The sequence below is a fragment of the Oryx dammah genome, unplaced genomic scaffold (genome assembly GCF_014754425.2).
Source record: "Oryx dammah isolate SB20612 unplaced genomic scaffold, SCBI_Odam_1.1 HiC_scaffold_11050, whole genome shotgun sequence".
NCBI classification, from domain to species: Eukaryota; Metazoa; Chordata; class Mammalia; order Artiodactyla; family Bovidae; genus Oryx; species Oryx dammah.
The window spans coordinates 11,733,437-11,748,166 of NW_024080444.1; the positions used below are offsets into that span (position 1 = coordinate 11,733,437).

Sequence of the window (14,730 nt, forward strand, 5' to 3'; positions counted from 1 at the left end):
GCTATCTAGGTTGGTCATAAGTTTCCTTCCAAGGAGTAAGCGTCTTTTAATTTCATGGCTGCAGTCACCATCTGCAGTGATTTTGGAGCCCCCCAAAATATAAAGTCTGACACTGTTTCCACTGTTTCCTCATCTATTTCCCATGAAGTGATGGGACCAGATGCCATGATCTTCATTTTCTGAATGTTGAGCTTTAAGCCAACTTTTTCACTCTTCTCTTTCACTTTCATCAAGAGGCTTTTTAGTTCCTCTTCACTCTCTGCCATAAGGGTGGTGTCATCTGCATATCTGAGGTTATTGATATTTCTCCTGGCAATCTTGATTCCAGCTTGTGTTTCTTCCAGTCCAGCATTTCTCATGATGTACTCTGCATAGAAGTTCAATAAGCAGGGTGACAATATACAGCCTTGACATACTCCTTTTCCTATTTGGAACCAGTCTGTTGTTCCATGTCCAGTTCTAACTGTTGCTTCTGACCTGCATGTAGGTTTCTCAAGAGGCAGGTCAGGTGGTCTGGTATTTCCATCTCTTTCAGATCTTACTGACTCTCTAAACCTCTGTTTCCTCATGTGTAAAATATAAATAATAACACTGATATTTAAGGACTGTTGTATGGATAATATGAGGCATTAGATATAAAGATATTTAGCAGGCAGTCTCTTATTCCACAATTATTTACTGAGGAACTTTCCAGTCTCAAGGAAGGTAGCAAGATGAACAAGTTCCTACCCTTTTGGAGAAAGACAGTAATCACATTAACAAGTGAATACCTAAAGAGTACTAAGTATAATGAAGAAAACCAAGTCAAGTGTGATGGAGGTGAGGTCCACCTTCAGATGGGAGTGTGGTCAGCTGATGGGCTCCAGCTGTGGACCCCTTAGGACCTGCCTCAGCTGCAGAAAGATGCCTCCATGTTCCTGGGACAGCTTCCACAAAGATCTAAGCAAGATGAGCTGTAAAAGCCTTGCCATTTTTGCCTCCAGGCCATCTCTGATGGGCAATACTGCTCCCCAAATCACAGTTCCATTTCTTCCCTTAACCCTGCTTCCATCCTCTTCTGTGCACTGGCATTGATCCCTCTTAAACATCTTGCATCTCAGACTCCATGTCTATGTCTGCTTCTTTCCAGATAACTCAACCTGATAACAGGATAGGAAGAAATAGAGCACTTGTGAGTTTGCATAGGGGGTCAGAGGAAGACTCTTGGTGTATATGACATTTGAGCAGAGCCCAGAATGAAGTAAGGGCAGGAACAATGAGACCATCTGGGAAAGACTGGTCCACAGTGCAGCCACATGTGCAAAGAGAAAGAAGAGGCACGAACAGCGTGGTCAGAGTAGAGTGGGTAGGATGATAGCAGTAGATGAGGTAAAAAAGAGGACAGAGGCCAAGATCACACGGGCTGTTGAATCATAAAAAATACTGGCTTTTATTCTGAGTGAAATGGGAAGCTATGTAAGTTTAGAATTGGCAAATCACGTGATATGCACCCATGTTTTAAATGAGGCACTCTGATTGTTATGTGGGCAATGGATTGGGAGAATGGGCACCAGGGGCGTAGAAGAAGCAAGAAGACAACTTAGGAGAGTATTACATGACTGTATCATATAGCCATGTAGAGGGGCTTCCCAGGTGGTACAGTGGTAAAGAATCTGCCTGCCAATGCAGGAGATGTAAGAAAGGCAGGTTCGATTTCTGGGTCAGGACGATCCCTTGGAGTAGGAAATGGCAACCTGCTCCAGTATCCTTACCTGGGAAATCTCATGGACAGAGGAGGGGTCACAAAGGATCAGATGCGACTGAGCATGTGTGCGTGCACACACACACACACACACACACCTGTTAGGAAGTAGAAGTCATCACAGTAATACAGTAGTAATATAGTAATTACAATAGTAGTTGCGGCCACAGTGGCTGGTAGGGAGTTTCCTTAATTCCACAGCACTGGGTTGCCATGTGGTATCTGCATGCTGCTCATCTGCACACGGCTCGTCTACATAAGGTCTCCCATGCAGTGAATGTGTCAGACCAGACCTTTAGTGATCTTAGCCCCACACGCAGCTACTCCCGTCTCTCTAGGAAATGTGTTGCCATTTCCTAGTCCAGGGGATCCTCCTGACCCAGGGATCAAACCCACATCTCTTGCATCTTGTACATCTCCTGCATTGGCAGACAGATGTTGATTCACTCAAAATCAAAAAAGACTTGCTATAAAACTACAGTAATCAAGACAGTGTGGTATTAGTGAAAAAATAGACAAATATATCAATGAAATAGGATAGAGAACCCAGAAATAAACTCACGAAAATAAAGTCTACTAATTTTTGACAAAGGAGTGAGGGAATACAATGGAGAAAAGGCAGTCATTTCAACAAATGGTGCTTGGAACAATTTAACATCCACATGCAGAAAGATGAATATAGACACAGACTTATACCCTTAACAAAAATTAACTCAAAATACATCACAGACCTAAACATAAATATGCAAAACTATATAACTCCTAGAAGATAACTTAGGAGAAAATGAGGATGAATTTGGATATGACACAAAATGTACGGTTCATGAAAGAAATAATTGATAAGCTGGTCTTCATTAGATTAAAGACTTCTGCCATGTGAAAGACACTGTCAAGAAAATGAGTTGTCATGCCGCATTGGGAAAATATATTTCAAAAGGCATAATTGATAAAGGCCAGTTATCCAAAATATACAAGGAACTATAAATGCAACAGTGTGAACACAGCCTGATTAATAATGGGCAAAAGATCTGCACAGGTGTCTCACCAAAAAATATATACGGATGGCAAAAGTGCATGTGCTCAACATTACTTGTCATTAGAGAACAGCAAGTTTAAAAAATAATGAGGTAGACTACACCTATTAGAATGGCTAAAATCCAAAAACAAACAAACAAACAAAAACTGGCAATAGCAAATGCTAATGATGATGTAAAAGGTAACAGGAACACTTATTCAAAATGGTATTTTGGAAGACAGTTTGGCATTATCTTACAAAGGTAAACATAGCTTTATCATAAAATCCAGGAATCATGCTCCAAATTAATTACACAATTTACTTGAAAACTTATGTTCACACAAAACCTGCATATAAATATGTATAGGATCTCTATTCATAATAGCCCCAAATTGGAAGCAGTCAAGTTTCCCTTCAAGACACAAATGGCATATCTGTGTCATAAACAAACTGTGGCATATCTAAACAATATAAAATAAACAAGCCATCAAACATGAAGAGACAAAGATGAATTTTAAACTAATATTATTACCAAGTGAAAAAAGTCAGTGGCAAATGTTATATTCTGTAATAATGCCTTATATGACATTCTGGGAAAGGGAAAACAATAGAGAGGATAAAAACTGTCAGTGGCTCACAGGAGTTTAAGGAAGAGAGGATGGATATCTGAATAGTTGAAGCACAGAGAACTTTTGGGGGCAGTGGGGACTTTAGCTGGTATGGGTTAACAATCCAGATACTGCTATTCATGGTAGCTGAGCAGTTAAGGAAATGGTTGGCAGACAGAAAAAGTTGACACAGATAAGCAAGCGGAGCAAGCTGTAATAGCATGATCCATGTGGTAACAGATATGAGTTAGGGACATAATTATGAACTCATATTTAGCTAAATATAGATACAGTTACATATAGAAATATTTATTATATGTGTATACACACAGATCATCTATACACGTCTAGTTCCTTGTTCAATCAGCTGAGAGAATCTAGAAACAATGACATCCCAGCAGTAACAAGCACATCTAGTGCTCCAGTGCTGGTTTCTACCACCGTTCTCCAAAGGAAGCAGAGCTCCATAGAGACATGACTCTTTCTAGGAACAGAAAATATATGGGGTGAAACTGCAGCATCTTACAGTGGAAGAAAGTAAGGAAATGCTCACAAAAAATCCATAATACCGCAATAATGAGGATTTGGAAAAGGGACACCAAGGCCAAGTAAAAATATATTCAAACAGGCAAAATGAATCAATTTAAACAACAAAATAAGTAAGGTAGTACTGGATTATAACCCAAAGTATAAAACAAATATCCATGAGTCCATACTGATATAAATAAAGTACTGAATTAATTAATAAAAAGAGATAAATCTCCCTTGCAGAACAATTCAAAGTAAATTGTGGAGGTATTCCACCTTGAAAGAGGTGAGCATAATTCCACATTCCTTATGTGTGGGCAGTATTAGTAACTTTCTTCCACACAGCACAAGGTGGAAAGTGGGGAGGAAAGAGTAACTTTACAACTGAGAAACCTGATAGTCCTCAAAACTGTCAAGGTCATAAAAAATACGGAGAGTCTGAGAAACTGACACAGCCAGGTGAACTTATGGAGACAAAACAACTAGATGTAATATGGTATTCTAAAACAATAAAAGGACATTAGATAAAAACTAAAGGAATCTAAAGAAAGTATGGACTTTAGTAAATAATGATTCATTAATTATAACATATGATTATATTACTGTAAGATATTAATAATAGGTGGAGACTATATGGGATTTCTATACTACTTCTGCAATCTTTCTGTAAATCTGGAACTATTCTAAAAAATCAATTTAAAAATTTTAAATTTTATATGTATATAGCTTGAAAATTTTAAATATCCTTCTAAATAACTCGAATAAAAGAGAAAATGGAAAGAAAAATTACAAATAACTTACAAATATATAAGTGTACTATACCTGAGAAGTTCTACAATACAGATAAAGCAGTATGCAGAGAAAATTAAAATTTATAGCCTTAAATGCATCTTTTAGAAAATAATAAAATTTGAAATAAATAGCACACAATTGAAGAAAAACAGTAACATTAAATAATATATAATTTAAAAGTAATATAAGGAATATAAATAGAAGGAAAGAAAATTTAAATATTTATTAAATTTATAAGATCATTAGGGTTTTGATCAATAAAACCATGTTCCTAAAAACCAGTAATTATAGGAAACTATAATTTTTTTAAAGGAATCATTAAAAAATACCATTTAGGGATGAGAAATACTTAACTACAGGGATAGGAGAGATTTTTGAAATTATAAGATATATAAGATAACTGTATTATTTTTATCCATAAATTTGAAAAAATTAGGAGGTTTATTAGTCAAGACTGCTTTGAATGCAAATGTCAGGCACCCATTTCCAATTAGTTGCAACAGGACTTCCGTCGTGGTGCAGTAGATAAGAATTTACCTCCCAATGCAGGGGATGTAAGTTCAGTCCCTGGTCCCGGTAGATTCTACATGCCATGGACCAACTAAGCCAGTGTGCCACAGCTACTGAAGGCTGTGCACCCAGATTCTGTGCTCCACAAGAGAAGCCACCACAATGAGAAGCCTGTGTACCGCAACAAAGCGTAGACCTCACTCACCACAGCTGGAGAAAGCTCACAGAAACGCAACAAAGACCCAGTGCAGCCAAAGACAAACAAACAAGTCTATCTGCAGCAAAAGACATACTGACTGATTCATATACCTGAGAAGTCCACAGGATAGTGCTAGCTCCCAACATGACTGGCTTCAGTAGCTTACTGTCATAAGACTATCTTTCTTCCCACTGTTTTCCCCAGCTCAGCTTATCTCTTAACTCACGTAGGTTCTCTCCATGTGTCAGAGAAAATGGGCATCTACAGCCACAAAATTTCATCTCCCCAGTTTAAAAACCAAAGTAGAAAAAGGAAAATCCCCAAACTCTGATGTCTTGTATCAATCCAGGAGAAGATTCCAATTGGCCCTATTTGGAACTTAGGTCCAATCCTATGACTAAGTGTCCTGAGAATGACACTTCCTTAATTTGCTAAAGAGAATCAGAAAACAAAACACCATATTTAGTGATGAATCATTAGAAGCATTTCTGTTAGAGAAACAAGAGGATAAACTCTGTCACCACTATCTTTGAACACTGTACTAGACTTCATAGTCAATGTATGAGACCAGAGAAGGTAAATACCTTGGAAGGAAAAAAAAATGTCATTAATTGCAAATATCTAACTTTTAAAAATCTAAGAAAATTAGCTTTAAAAGTTGCACTGATAAAATAATGAAATGACATAGCAAGATTCAAGACAGATAATACAAAAAGCATTATTTTTCCTATATTAGCAATAACCAGTAAGAATATAAAGTCAATTCTCAAGACTCAGGATTGACCACCGGAACAAAATATAGAGAAATGTATGCTTTATGAAAACTAAGATTTGAAATGGAAGCTTCCATTCCTAGATGATTAGTAACATTCTCTTTGTATTCCATCCCCATAATATTTTGCGTACAGTAGGCATACCATGATCATCAACTTGAATATAGTCAGAGGGTATGGATAAGAAAAAAGGAAATGGAGAACAATCAAAAAGGAGTGGAATAATAAGTGGTCAGAAAAGATTGGTAGAGAAAAGCCATTTGAGCCTCTATTATGTATTCCTTTCCATGGGTAAATCATCATTATCTGAATTACTTACATTTCAAAAAGATAAAAATTTTAGACCAGCGTATTCAGTATTTGGGGAACTTCTGGTGAAAATATTAGGAAATATTGTCCATACAAAAAAGTCCAAGTATGGAGGGCATTTCTCATTTTTCAAGGACTTGAATTTAATCCTTCTTTTCCCATTCTCCACAAATTCTCCCAAATATCCCTTTCTCTCTCCTTGGCCTCATTTCTATTTTGCTTTTATTTCCTTCTATTTTCCTGTATTCTTGCCTTTCTTCTGTTCTAAATCTAGACGGTCCTCCCCTTTTTTCTGTTAAACTTGGTGTCAGAGGGGGCTGAGGAGGCCCCCAGGTTTTGCATCTAACTCAGCCATGTCCTCTATGGTGTAGGAATGAAGGAGTCAGAAATGGTCAAATATTTACTGTGTCTCATGCTTGGGAAGAGTGAGCTTTTGGGAATTAAACAGAGTTGAAATCAGGTTCCACACAGGTTAACAATTTCTGTGCCTTGGTGTTCTCATCAGGGAAACAAAGACAATACAAGCAGCTCCCACAGAGAGTTTCTGGATGAATAAAATAAGATATAATAATATCTATTAGTGAACTATGGTTGAAAAACAAGGAAGGGAATATAAAGTTCATACTCCAATATTTTCTTTCTCCCACTTTCCTCTCCTCTAGCCTAAAATTACAGAAGTGGAAAGAGGAAAGAAGGCTGGGAGGTAAGAATATGGGCAAAGCAATATTAAATCCTAAATCTCAATCCCTAATTTAGCTGCTGAAGCGAAATCAAAGATACTGAGATGACAGTTTTAATTTCATATACCAGATTTATAGTTTATGCCAGAGAATTTATCTAAGCAACAACATTATATTTGGAATAAAAATCTCAAAGAGAAAAATACTCTTGGACAAAAATTACAGTGAAACTGACACACCCCAGTTACTCACTGACTTCTCAAGAGAAAAAGAAATCTGGTGATGTCATTCCTGCCTTTGCTCACTCCAATATCAATACAGTTTCAAATTTTCAGAGGGTAATAAGTTCTTGTCTTTGACACAATAAGTAACAAAGCAAACTCCCCCAAACTCATGGAGGTACAGTAGTTGAAAGGGAAGAGCCAATTTTATCTAATTAGTAAATTTTTTAGATATTTAATATTTGTTCTGCATAAAAAATATGAATGTCTGTTGTAGATTACTTATTCCTTGTGGTATGTAACTGTAATTCATTTGGAAAGTATCTTCAAAGTAGGTAGACAAGTTTTTTCAAAACACCAGTTCCTTGTATAATTACTGCTACATTTATAATTACTCCACTGATAAAGAAAAAAGGGCAGAAGGAAGTTTCACCAAAGTCCCCTAAGAAAATGTTTCACTTCTCTCTGTCATCCTGTTAGTGAATCTACTACACTTTTAAGTAATAAAGTAAAGAACACATTCCTGTTATTGCTGAAAAGAAATTTCATCAGTCTTCCTGTTAATATGAGTCAGAGCAGAGAAGAGGTTGATGATTTGCAAGAAGAAACCACAGTCCACTAAAGCACTCCAAGTCTTCAGGCCACAAGAGAATGGACTGGCAACAAATTTTACTCTAAATTTTTCTTTGAGCACCTACTATGTATAATACTAGCACTCTTCTAGGATTTGTGAACACTCTTTAAAAATACAGGATATAGTGTCTGACATTAAGGAATACTTAACTTGAAATTGTCTTTGTAAGAAATCAGCACTCTTTTTGAATCCTCTGATGCTGGGCAATACAGAGAGTTCAGCCTTCATTCATCATTAGAACAAGGATAATAATAACATTAATATCCAAATTTCACCAGCTCTAAGCCTCCCAACAATTTGACCATGGGAAGTCCAATTTCTCAGAATCTCCCTTTTAAAGTCATTTCTCAGAGCCTGCCAAGGTGCCTACAAATACATGCAAATATCCATAAACATAGAGCTAGGAACCCAGAAGGGAAAGAGGCCTCAGTAAAGTTGCTTGAACCTCACAATGTTAAGTCGTTAGCCCAGCAAACTCTTTCATTTGTCACCTTATTAGCAGTTTAGGCACTGACAAGCCACCCAGGGGATCACACCATCCTGCCAATGCCAGACATCTTGTCACCTAAAACTGACCTTGAAAAATGAGAAGTTTAGGGGTGGTCCATAATAAAGTTTTTCAGTGCCCAATTTTCTCTGGACAGCTCACTCACAAGTTAGAAACAGGTATTTTCCTTAGGGCCCTTACTCACCCAGATGGTAAACTCAGGATGGATTTTGGTAGCAACCCCTACTGTACACCAGGAGCAACCACTCCTTAAGACACTATGGCCTTGCTGCTGGTTTTGGTTTTGTTATGGCAGTTCTTCCCTTGTGATGACTTAGCTCTCAAGAGCCCCAGCACTGACAGGTCACATAGGGGATCACCCCAGCCATTTCTCTCTGTCATCTGGCCTCTGTGAGAGCTATTCCAGTCCATCAGGCATAGTGTCTGAAGCCAGTGTTATCAGGATTCAAGTCTTGTGTTCCAGGACACTCCTTGGTCCCTTTGCAAATCAGCCAGACTTTCTTATCACAATCACCTGAGCCTCAACTCTGACCTAGCCAAGAAGCTCTGTTACACCAACACTGGGAATTCCACTACTAGGTGAGTGATCATAAATGATGTGTCAATGTAATTAGGTAAGCACAGTGAAATGTAAAAGCCTTCTTGGTGCAAAATGTTATTTTTACCTATCAGTTACTCAGTTTAAGGGGGCAGAGGTGGTAGTATGTGATTAGATGGCTATTTAAAGTAAGCAGTAGAAATTCATAATAAATCTATAAGAATTAAGATTTTACATATAGCTTTACCTTTTTCAAAAGTTTAAAATATTTTATTTCAGAATATTATGTGCCCAGAATCAGCAAGCAAGCAGCAACATACCTATCTGTTTAGGGGACTTTAGAGATTGAGTAGGAGAAGGCAATGGCACCCCACTCAAGTACTCTTGCCTGGAAAATCCCATGGACAGAGGAGCCGGGTAGGCTGCAGTCCATGGGGTCGCTAAGAGTCGATCACGACTGAGCGACTTCACTTTCACTTTTCCTTTCATGCACTGGAGAAGAAAATGGCAACCCACTCGTGTTCTTGCCTGGAGAATCCCAGGGACGGGGGAGCCTAGTGGGCTGCCGTCTATGGGGTTGCACAGAGTCGGACATGACTGAAGTGACTTAGCAGCAGCAGCAGAGATTGAGTACAGCAGACTGGTCATATTTTAGTTTCCAAACGCCCAGAAAGACAGAGGACTTGATTGGTAATGTCCTGAGTAATTTACATGCATTGTCTCACATGATTAAACAATGCTTTGAGGTAGCTACTATTATAATCTTCACCCTATAGATACGAAAACCAAGATTAAGAAAATGTCCCAATATTATGAGCTATTGAGACATGGAACTGAGAAATGAACACTGGGCTTCTGATTCTGACATCTCTGTGCTCTCCACTTCCCCCGGGCTTCATCATGGGTTTGGCTGCCAAATTTGGCTTCTAATCCCATTTCTGCTCCTAAAGAGTCACTAAACCTTACTACCTTGTCTATAAAATGGAAGAATGAGGATTCTCTGAGCTAACATTTGCAAAGACCCCAATGCAAGATTATCATTACATGAGAGGGCAGAGTTCATCCCTCATAAGAAGGATTAGAGAGTCAGAGGACCCTTCTGCGGCAGAACTGAGCTCTGTGTCACCAGCAGTAATATCCGAGCACATCTGAAGAGGGGCAACGCTGTTACCAGGTATAGTGATGATGTGAGGCCTGAAAAGAATGTGGGCACTTTAGTCACACTCCTGACCTCAGACCATCAGTGACTTCTGACAAGGAAGTTAGACACATTGGACTTATTTTAATACTTATCTAGACTCCAGTGTTCTTGCCTGGAGAATCCCGGGGTCGGGGGACCCTGGTGGGCTGCCATCTCTGGGGTCGCACAGAGTCGGACACGACTGAAGCGACTTAGCAGCAGCAGCAGCAGCAGCAGACTATTTTTGCCTTTGTCCAAAACTGGTCAAGTTGGGAACACAGGGATTATTTGCTTCTTTCATTGTCATGAAAGTTGTCTCAGTTACTAAAGCTGATTATTTTCTACAGATGCTCTCATGCTTCTTATCACAGTGTCTCAGAATACAAAAGCTCAGAGGCCATTGCATGCCTGGGAAACTTCCAAAGCTTGGATTCCCCTTTGAATAACAATACAGCTAGTCTATGAACTATTTACTTCTTCTCTCTTCACTGTGAAATTCTTTCAGTTGCAAGTTTGTTATTAGGTTCTCCATCTATACAGCAGCTGGACACAGACTCACTGCAGGTAGCCACTGCTGGACCTTTGTGCTTATGATGAAGTGTAAATAAGGTAAGAGGAAGAGGGAAACAGGTTGAACCCTTAGTCAATAGACTGAGGATTTCAACTAGCTGATGTTTTGTTATCATTTGCCCTGAAAGGTGACTGCAACAGAAGAGAGCTATCTGCTATAGTCTGCCTGTTTAAGAAAGCCCAGTCTCTCTCCATATCTAGTCCATTCTGGGTTGATCAATTAACTGAATATTTATCACTGAGTTCCTATATGCCAGTTAATATTTAAATCCATCATTTGTTAATGATTGCTATTATCATGTCTGTAATAACTGATCGCTGTTATCAAGAAGAGGATGACACTGGGTTGACCACTTAACTGAATATTTATCACCAAGTCCCTATATGCCAGTTCATATTTAAATCCATCATTTGTTAACTGATTGCTATTATCATGTCTATAATAACTGATTGCTATTATCAACAAGAAGAGGATGACAGAGGATGAGATAGTTGGATTGCATCACTGACTTGATGGACATGAGTCTGAGCAAGCTCCAGGAGTTGGTGATGGACAGGGAAGCCTGGCATGCTGCAGTCCATGGGGTTGCAAAGATCGGACATGACTGGGCGACTGAACTGATAATCACATTTACTGTAAATCAACATTAAGCAATTTCCATATATGGGTTTGTTAGTATCTTATTCATTGTTCGTGGAATTGGAGATCAATGGACACAAACCTCTTTTATTTAACTGTAGGTAGTTTCCACTGGTCTCTGCTGGATTTTCAGGGTTCTGTTCATAGGACTGCCTCATTTTCCCTTAGACTAGACTTCCCTGCTGACTATCATCATCAAAATGTCAACATACATTGAGTACTTTCCATGCTTGAGATATTGTGTGAAGTGAAGTGAAGTGAACTCGCTCAGTCATGTCCAACTCTTTGCGACCCCATGAACTGTAGCCTACCGGGCTCTTCCATCCATGGAATTTTCCAGGCAAGAGTACTGGAGTGGGTTGCCATTTCCTTCTCCAGGGGATCTTCCTGACCCAGGGATCGAACCTGGGTCTCCTGCATTGCAGGCAGACGCTTTACCATCTGAGCCACCAGGGAAGCAATAATAACACATGTATACTTCACATGAATGACCTCACTCAATTCTATAGTTTTATCATTATTATTTCCATTTTACAGTTGAGGAAGCTGAGTCATAGAGAAGCTTCTTGCCCACAGATCTCAAAACTAGAGAGGGTTGCAGCTGGAATCTGCACCTGTGTCTGTGTGACTCCAAATACTGAGCCTTCAAGAGCTCCATATTTACACTTCTCTCTGACTAGGATCTGGGGAAAAAAAAAAAAAAAACAAACTTCATTTCTACCAGTTTCCCTAAAATGGTGGCCCAACGAATGGCTCTCTCTTCAGGCAGGTTACAGTTCATTCACCAAATTATAAGAACATAAATTTAGTCTAAAGTGAATGATAATGACCTGAATGTTGTGACTAAGCAATTGTCTAAATCAGTTTCAGGAAAAACTGAGCTGCTTTGTAAGGGAAAAGAGTTGGTGTAAGGAAACGTGGGTCCCTCCTGTTTTATTCTTTTCTGTGTGCCATTAGGTAAGTCACTTAGCTTCTCTGCGCTTCTGTTTCTAGAGTTGGACTGGATATGTTTAAGGCAGTGTTTTTTAAACTGTATCTTACAAGCCATTAGTGGAAGATGAAATCAATTTAGTGAAACACAATCACTATATTTTAAAAAATCAAACAGGATAGAAGAGTAGAGCATTAATATATTTACAGTATTAAAATTGTGGAAAATAAAAAAGTTACTCACGTGTGGTAAGGTAAGTATTTTTGATCAATCTTTTGTCGCCAGCACGTGGGGTGGCAGGTATGTGTGTGTGTGTTAGAACACAATGTAAAATATATTTCTTACAGAGTTTCAATAACTTTGTTATTCAAAAAAATCTGAATAACAATTGACTATGGTTTTCCCTACCTCAAAGTGAAGGACTCCATCCAACAGTTATACTTTAGTCACACTCAAATTCACAGATTATAAGTCACTATACCAGACCACCTAACCTGCCTCTTGAGAAACCTTTATCCAGGTCAGGAAGCAACAGTTAGAACTGGACATGGAAAAACAGACTGGTTCCAAATAGGAAAAGGAGTACGTCAAGGCTGTATATTGTCACCCTGCTTATTGAACTTATATGCAGAGTACATCATGAGAAACGCTGGGCTGGAAGAAGCACAAGCTAATATCAAGATTGCCAGGATAAATACCAATAACCTCAGATATGCAGATGACACCACCCTTATGGCAGAAAGTGAAGAGGAGAGTGAAAAAGTTGGCTTAAAGCTTAACATCCAGAAAACGAAGATCATGGCATCTGGTCCCATCACTTCATGGGAAATAGATGGGGAAACAATGGAAACAGTGTCAGACTTTATTTTGGGGGGCTTCAAAATCACTGCAGATGGTGATTGCAACCATGAAATTAAAAGACGCTTACTCCTTGGAAGGAAAGTTATGACCAACCTAGATAGCATATTCAAAAGCAGAGACATTACTTTGCCAACAAAGGTCTGTCTAGTCAAGGCCATGGTTTTTCCAGTGGTCATGTATGGATGTGAGAGTTGGACTGTGAAGAAAGCTGAGCACCGAAGAATTGATGCTTTTGAACTGTGGTGTTGGAGAAGACTCTTGAGAGTCCCTTGGACTGCAAGGAGATCCAACCAGTCCATCCTAAAGGAGATCAGTCCTGGGTGTTCTTTGGAAGGACTGATGCTAAAGCTGAAACTCCAATACTTTGGCCACCTCATGAGAAGAGTTGACTCATTGGAAAAGACTGATGCTGGAAAGGATTGGGGGCAGGAGGAGAAGGGGACGACAGAGGATGAGATGGCTGGATGGCATCACTGACTCAATGGACATGAGTTTGGGTGAACTCCGGGAGCTGGTGATGGATAGGGAGGCCTGTCGTACTGCAATTCATGGGATCGCAAAGAGTCGGACACAACTGAGCAACTGAACTGAACTGAGCTGAACACATGTATATGCATTTCTGCTGTGTCCTTGAAAGTGTGCTGGTCACTCAGTCGTGTCTGACTCTCTGTAATCCCATGGACTATAGCCGCCAGGCTCCTCTGTCCATGGAATTCTCCCGGAGTGGGTAGCCATTCCCTTCTCCAGAGGATCTTCCCAATCCAGGGATCGAACCTGGGTATCCCACATTGCGGGCAGATTCTTTACAGTCTGAGCCACCAGGGAAGCTCACATTTCTGTCAAGTAAATATTAATATATAGAAATGAAATTGCTGGGTCTGGGGAGAGAGTTCTCCCAAGACGGTGACCATGCTGGCACCTTGATCTCAAACTTCCAGTCAACAAAACTGCGAGAAAAGAAATTTCTGTTGTTTAAGCCACCCATTTTTGTGGCATTTCATTATAGCAGCCCAAGCCTATAGGGTTTGAATGTCATTTTAATAATTTAATTAGTTTCTAAAAGATAACTGAAAGTTAACTTTCAGAAGGATAACTTAGCCAACTATTTCAAAGCATTTGTTTACTTATTTCCAGGGGAAAAGTATTTCATTTCTGTCTTCATCCAAGAGACAATTCTTCAAAGGTAGGGTTAGGTTAGTCCAAATGCATAGTTTCAATACCCAGCATTGGCAATAATGGTGGTTGACGTAGGCTACAGCTCGCGCAAATGAATGATTCTATACATAAAAATTGAAAATGATGAATAAACAAGCTTATGACTCAAATACTAGAGGGCAATTTCAAAACAATACTGACAGTATAATGTGTGTTTTTTTTTTTTTACAATAGGTCTAATTACCTATCTATATAGATCTATATGCTCATACCTAAAACAGGAAAAGAAAAAGCCTAAAGGGAAAACAGAGTCTCGTATATGTCAATAGGACTGGAA

The 14,730-nt window shown here is 39.0% G+C and overlaps 1 non-coding gene across 1 annotated transcript; it reads right to left on the reverse strand.

The window, feature by feature from the left end:
* Positions 1-11,829: 11,829 nt before the first annotated feature.
* On the reverse strand, positions 11,830-11,902 carry TRNAC-GCA. The gene has a single exon. It is a non-coding gene; the product is annotated as a tRNA-Cys (tRNA).
* Between the last annotated feature and the right edge of the window lie 2,828 nt (positions 11,903-14,730).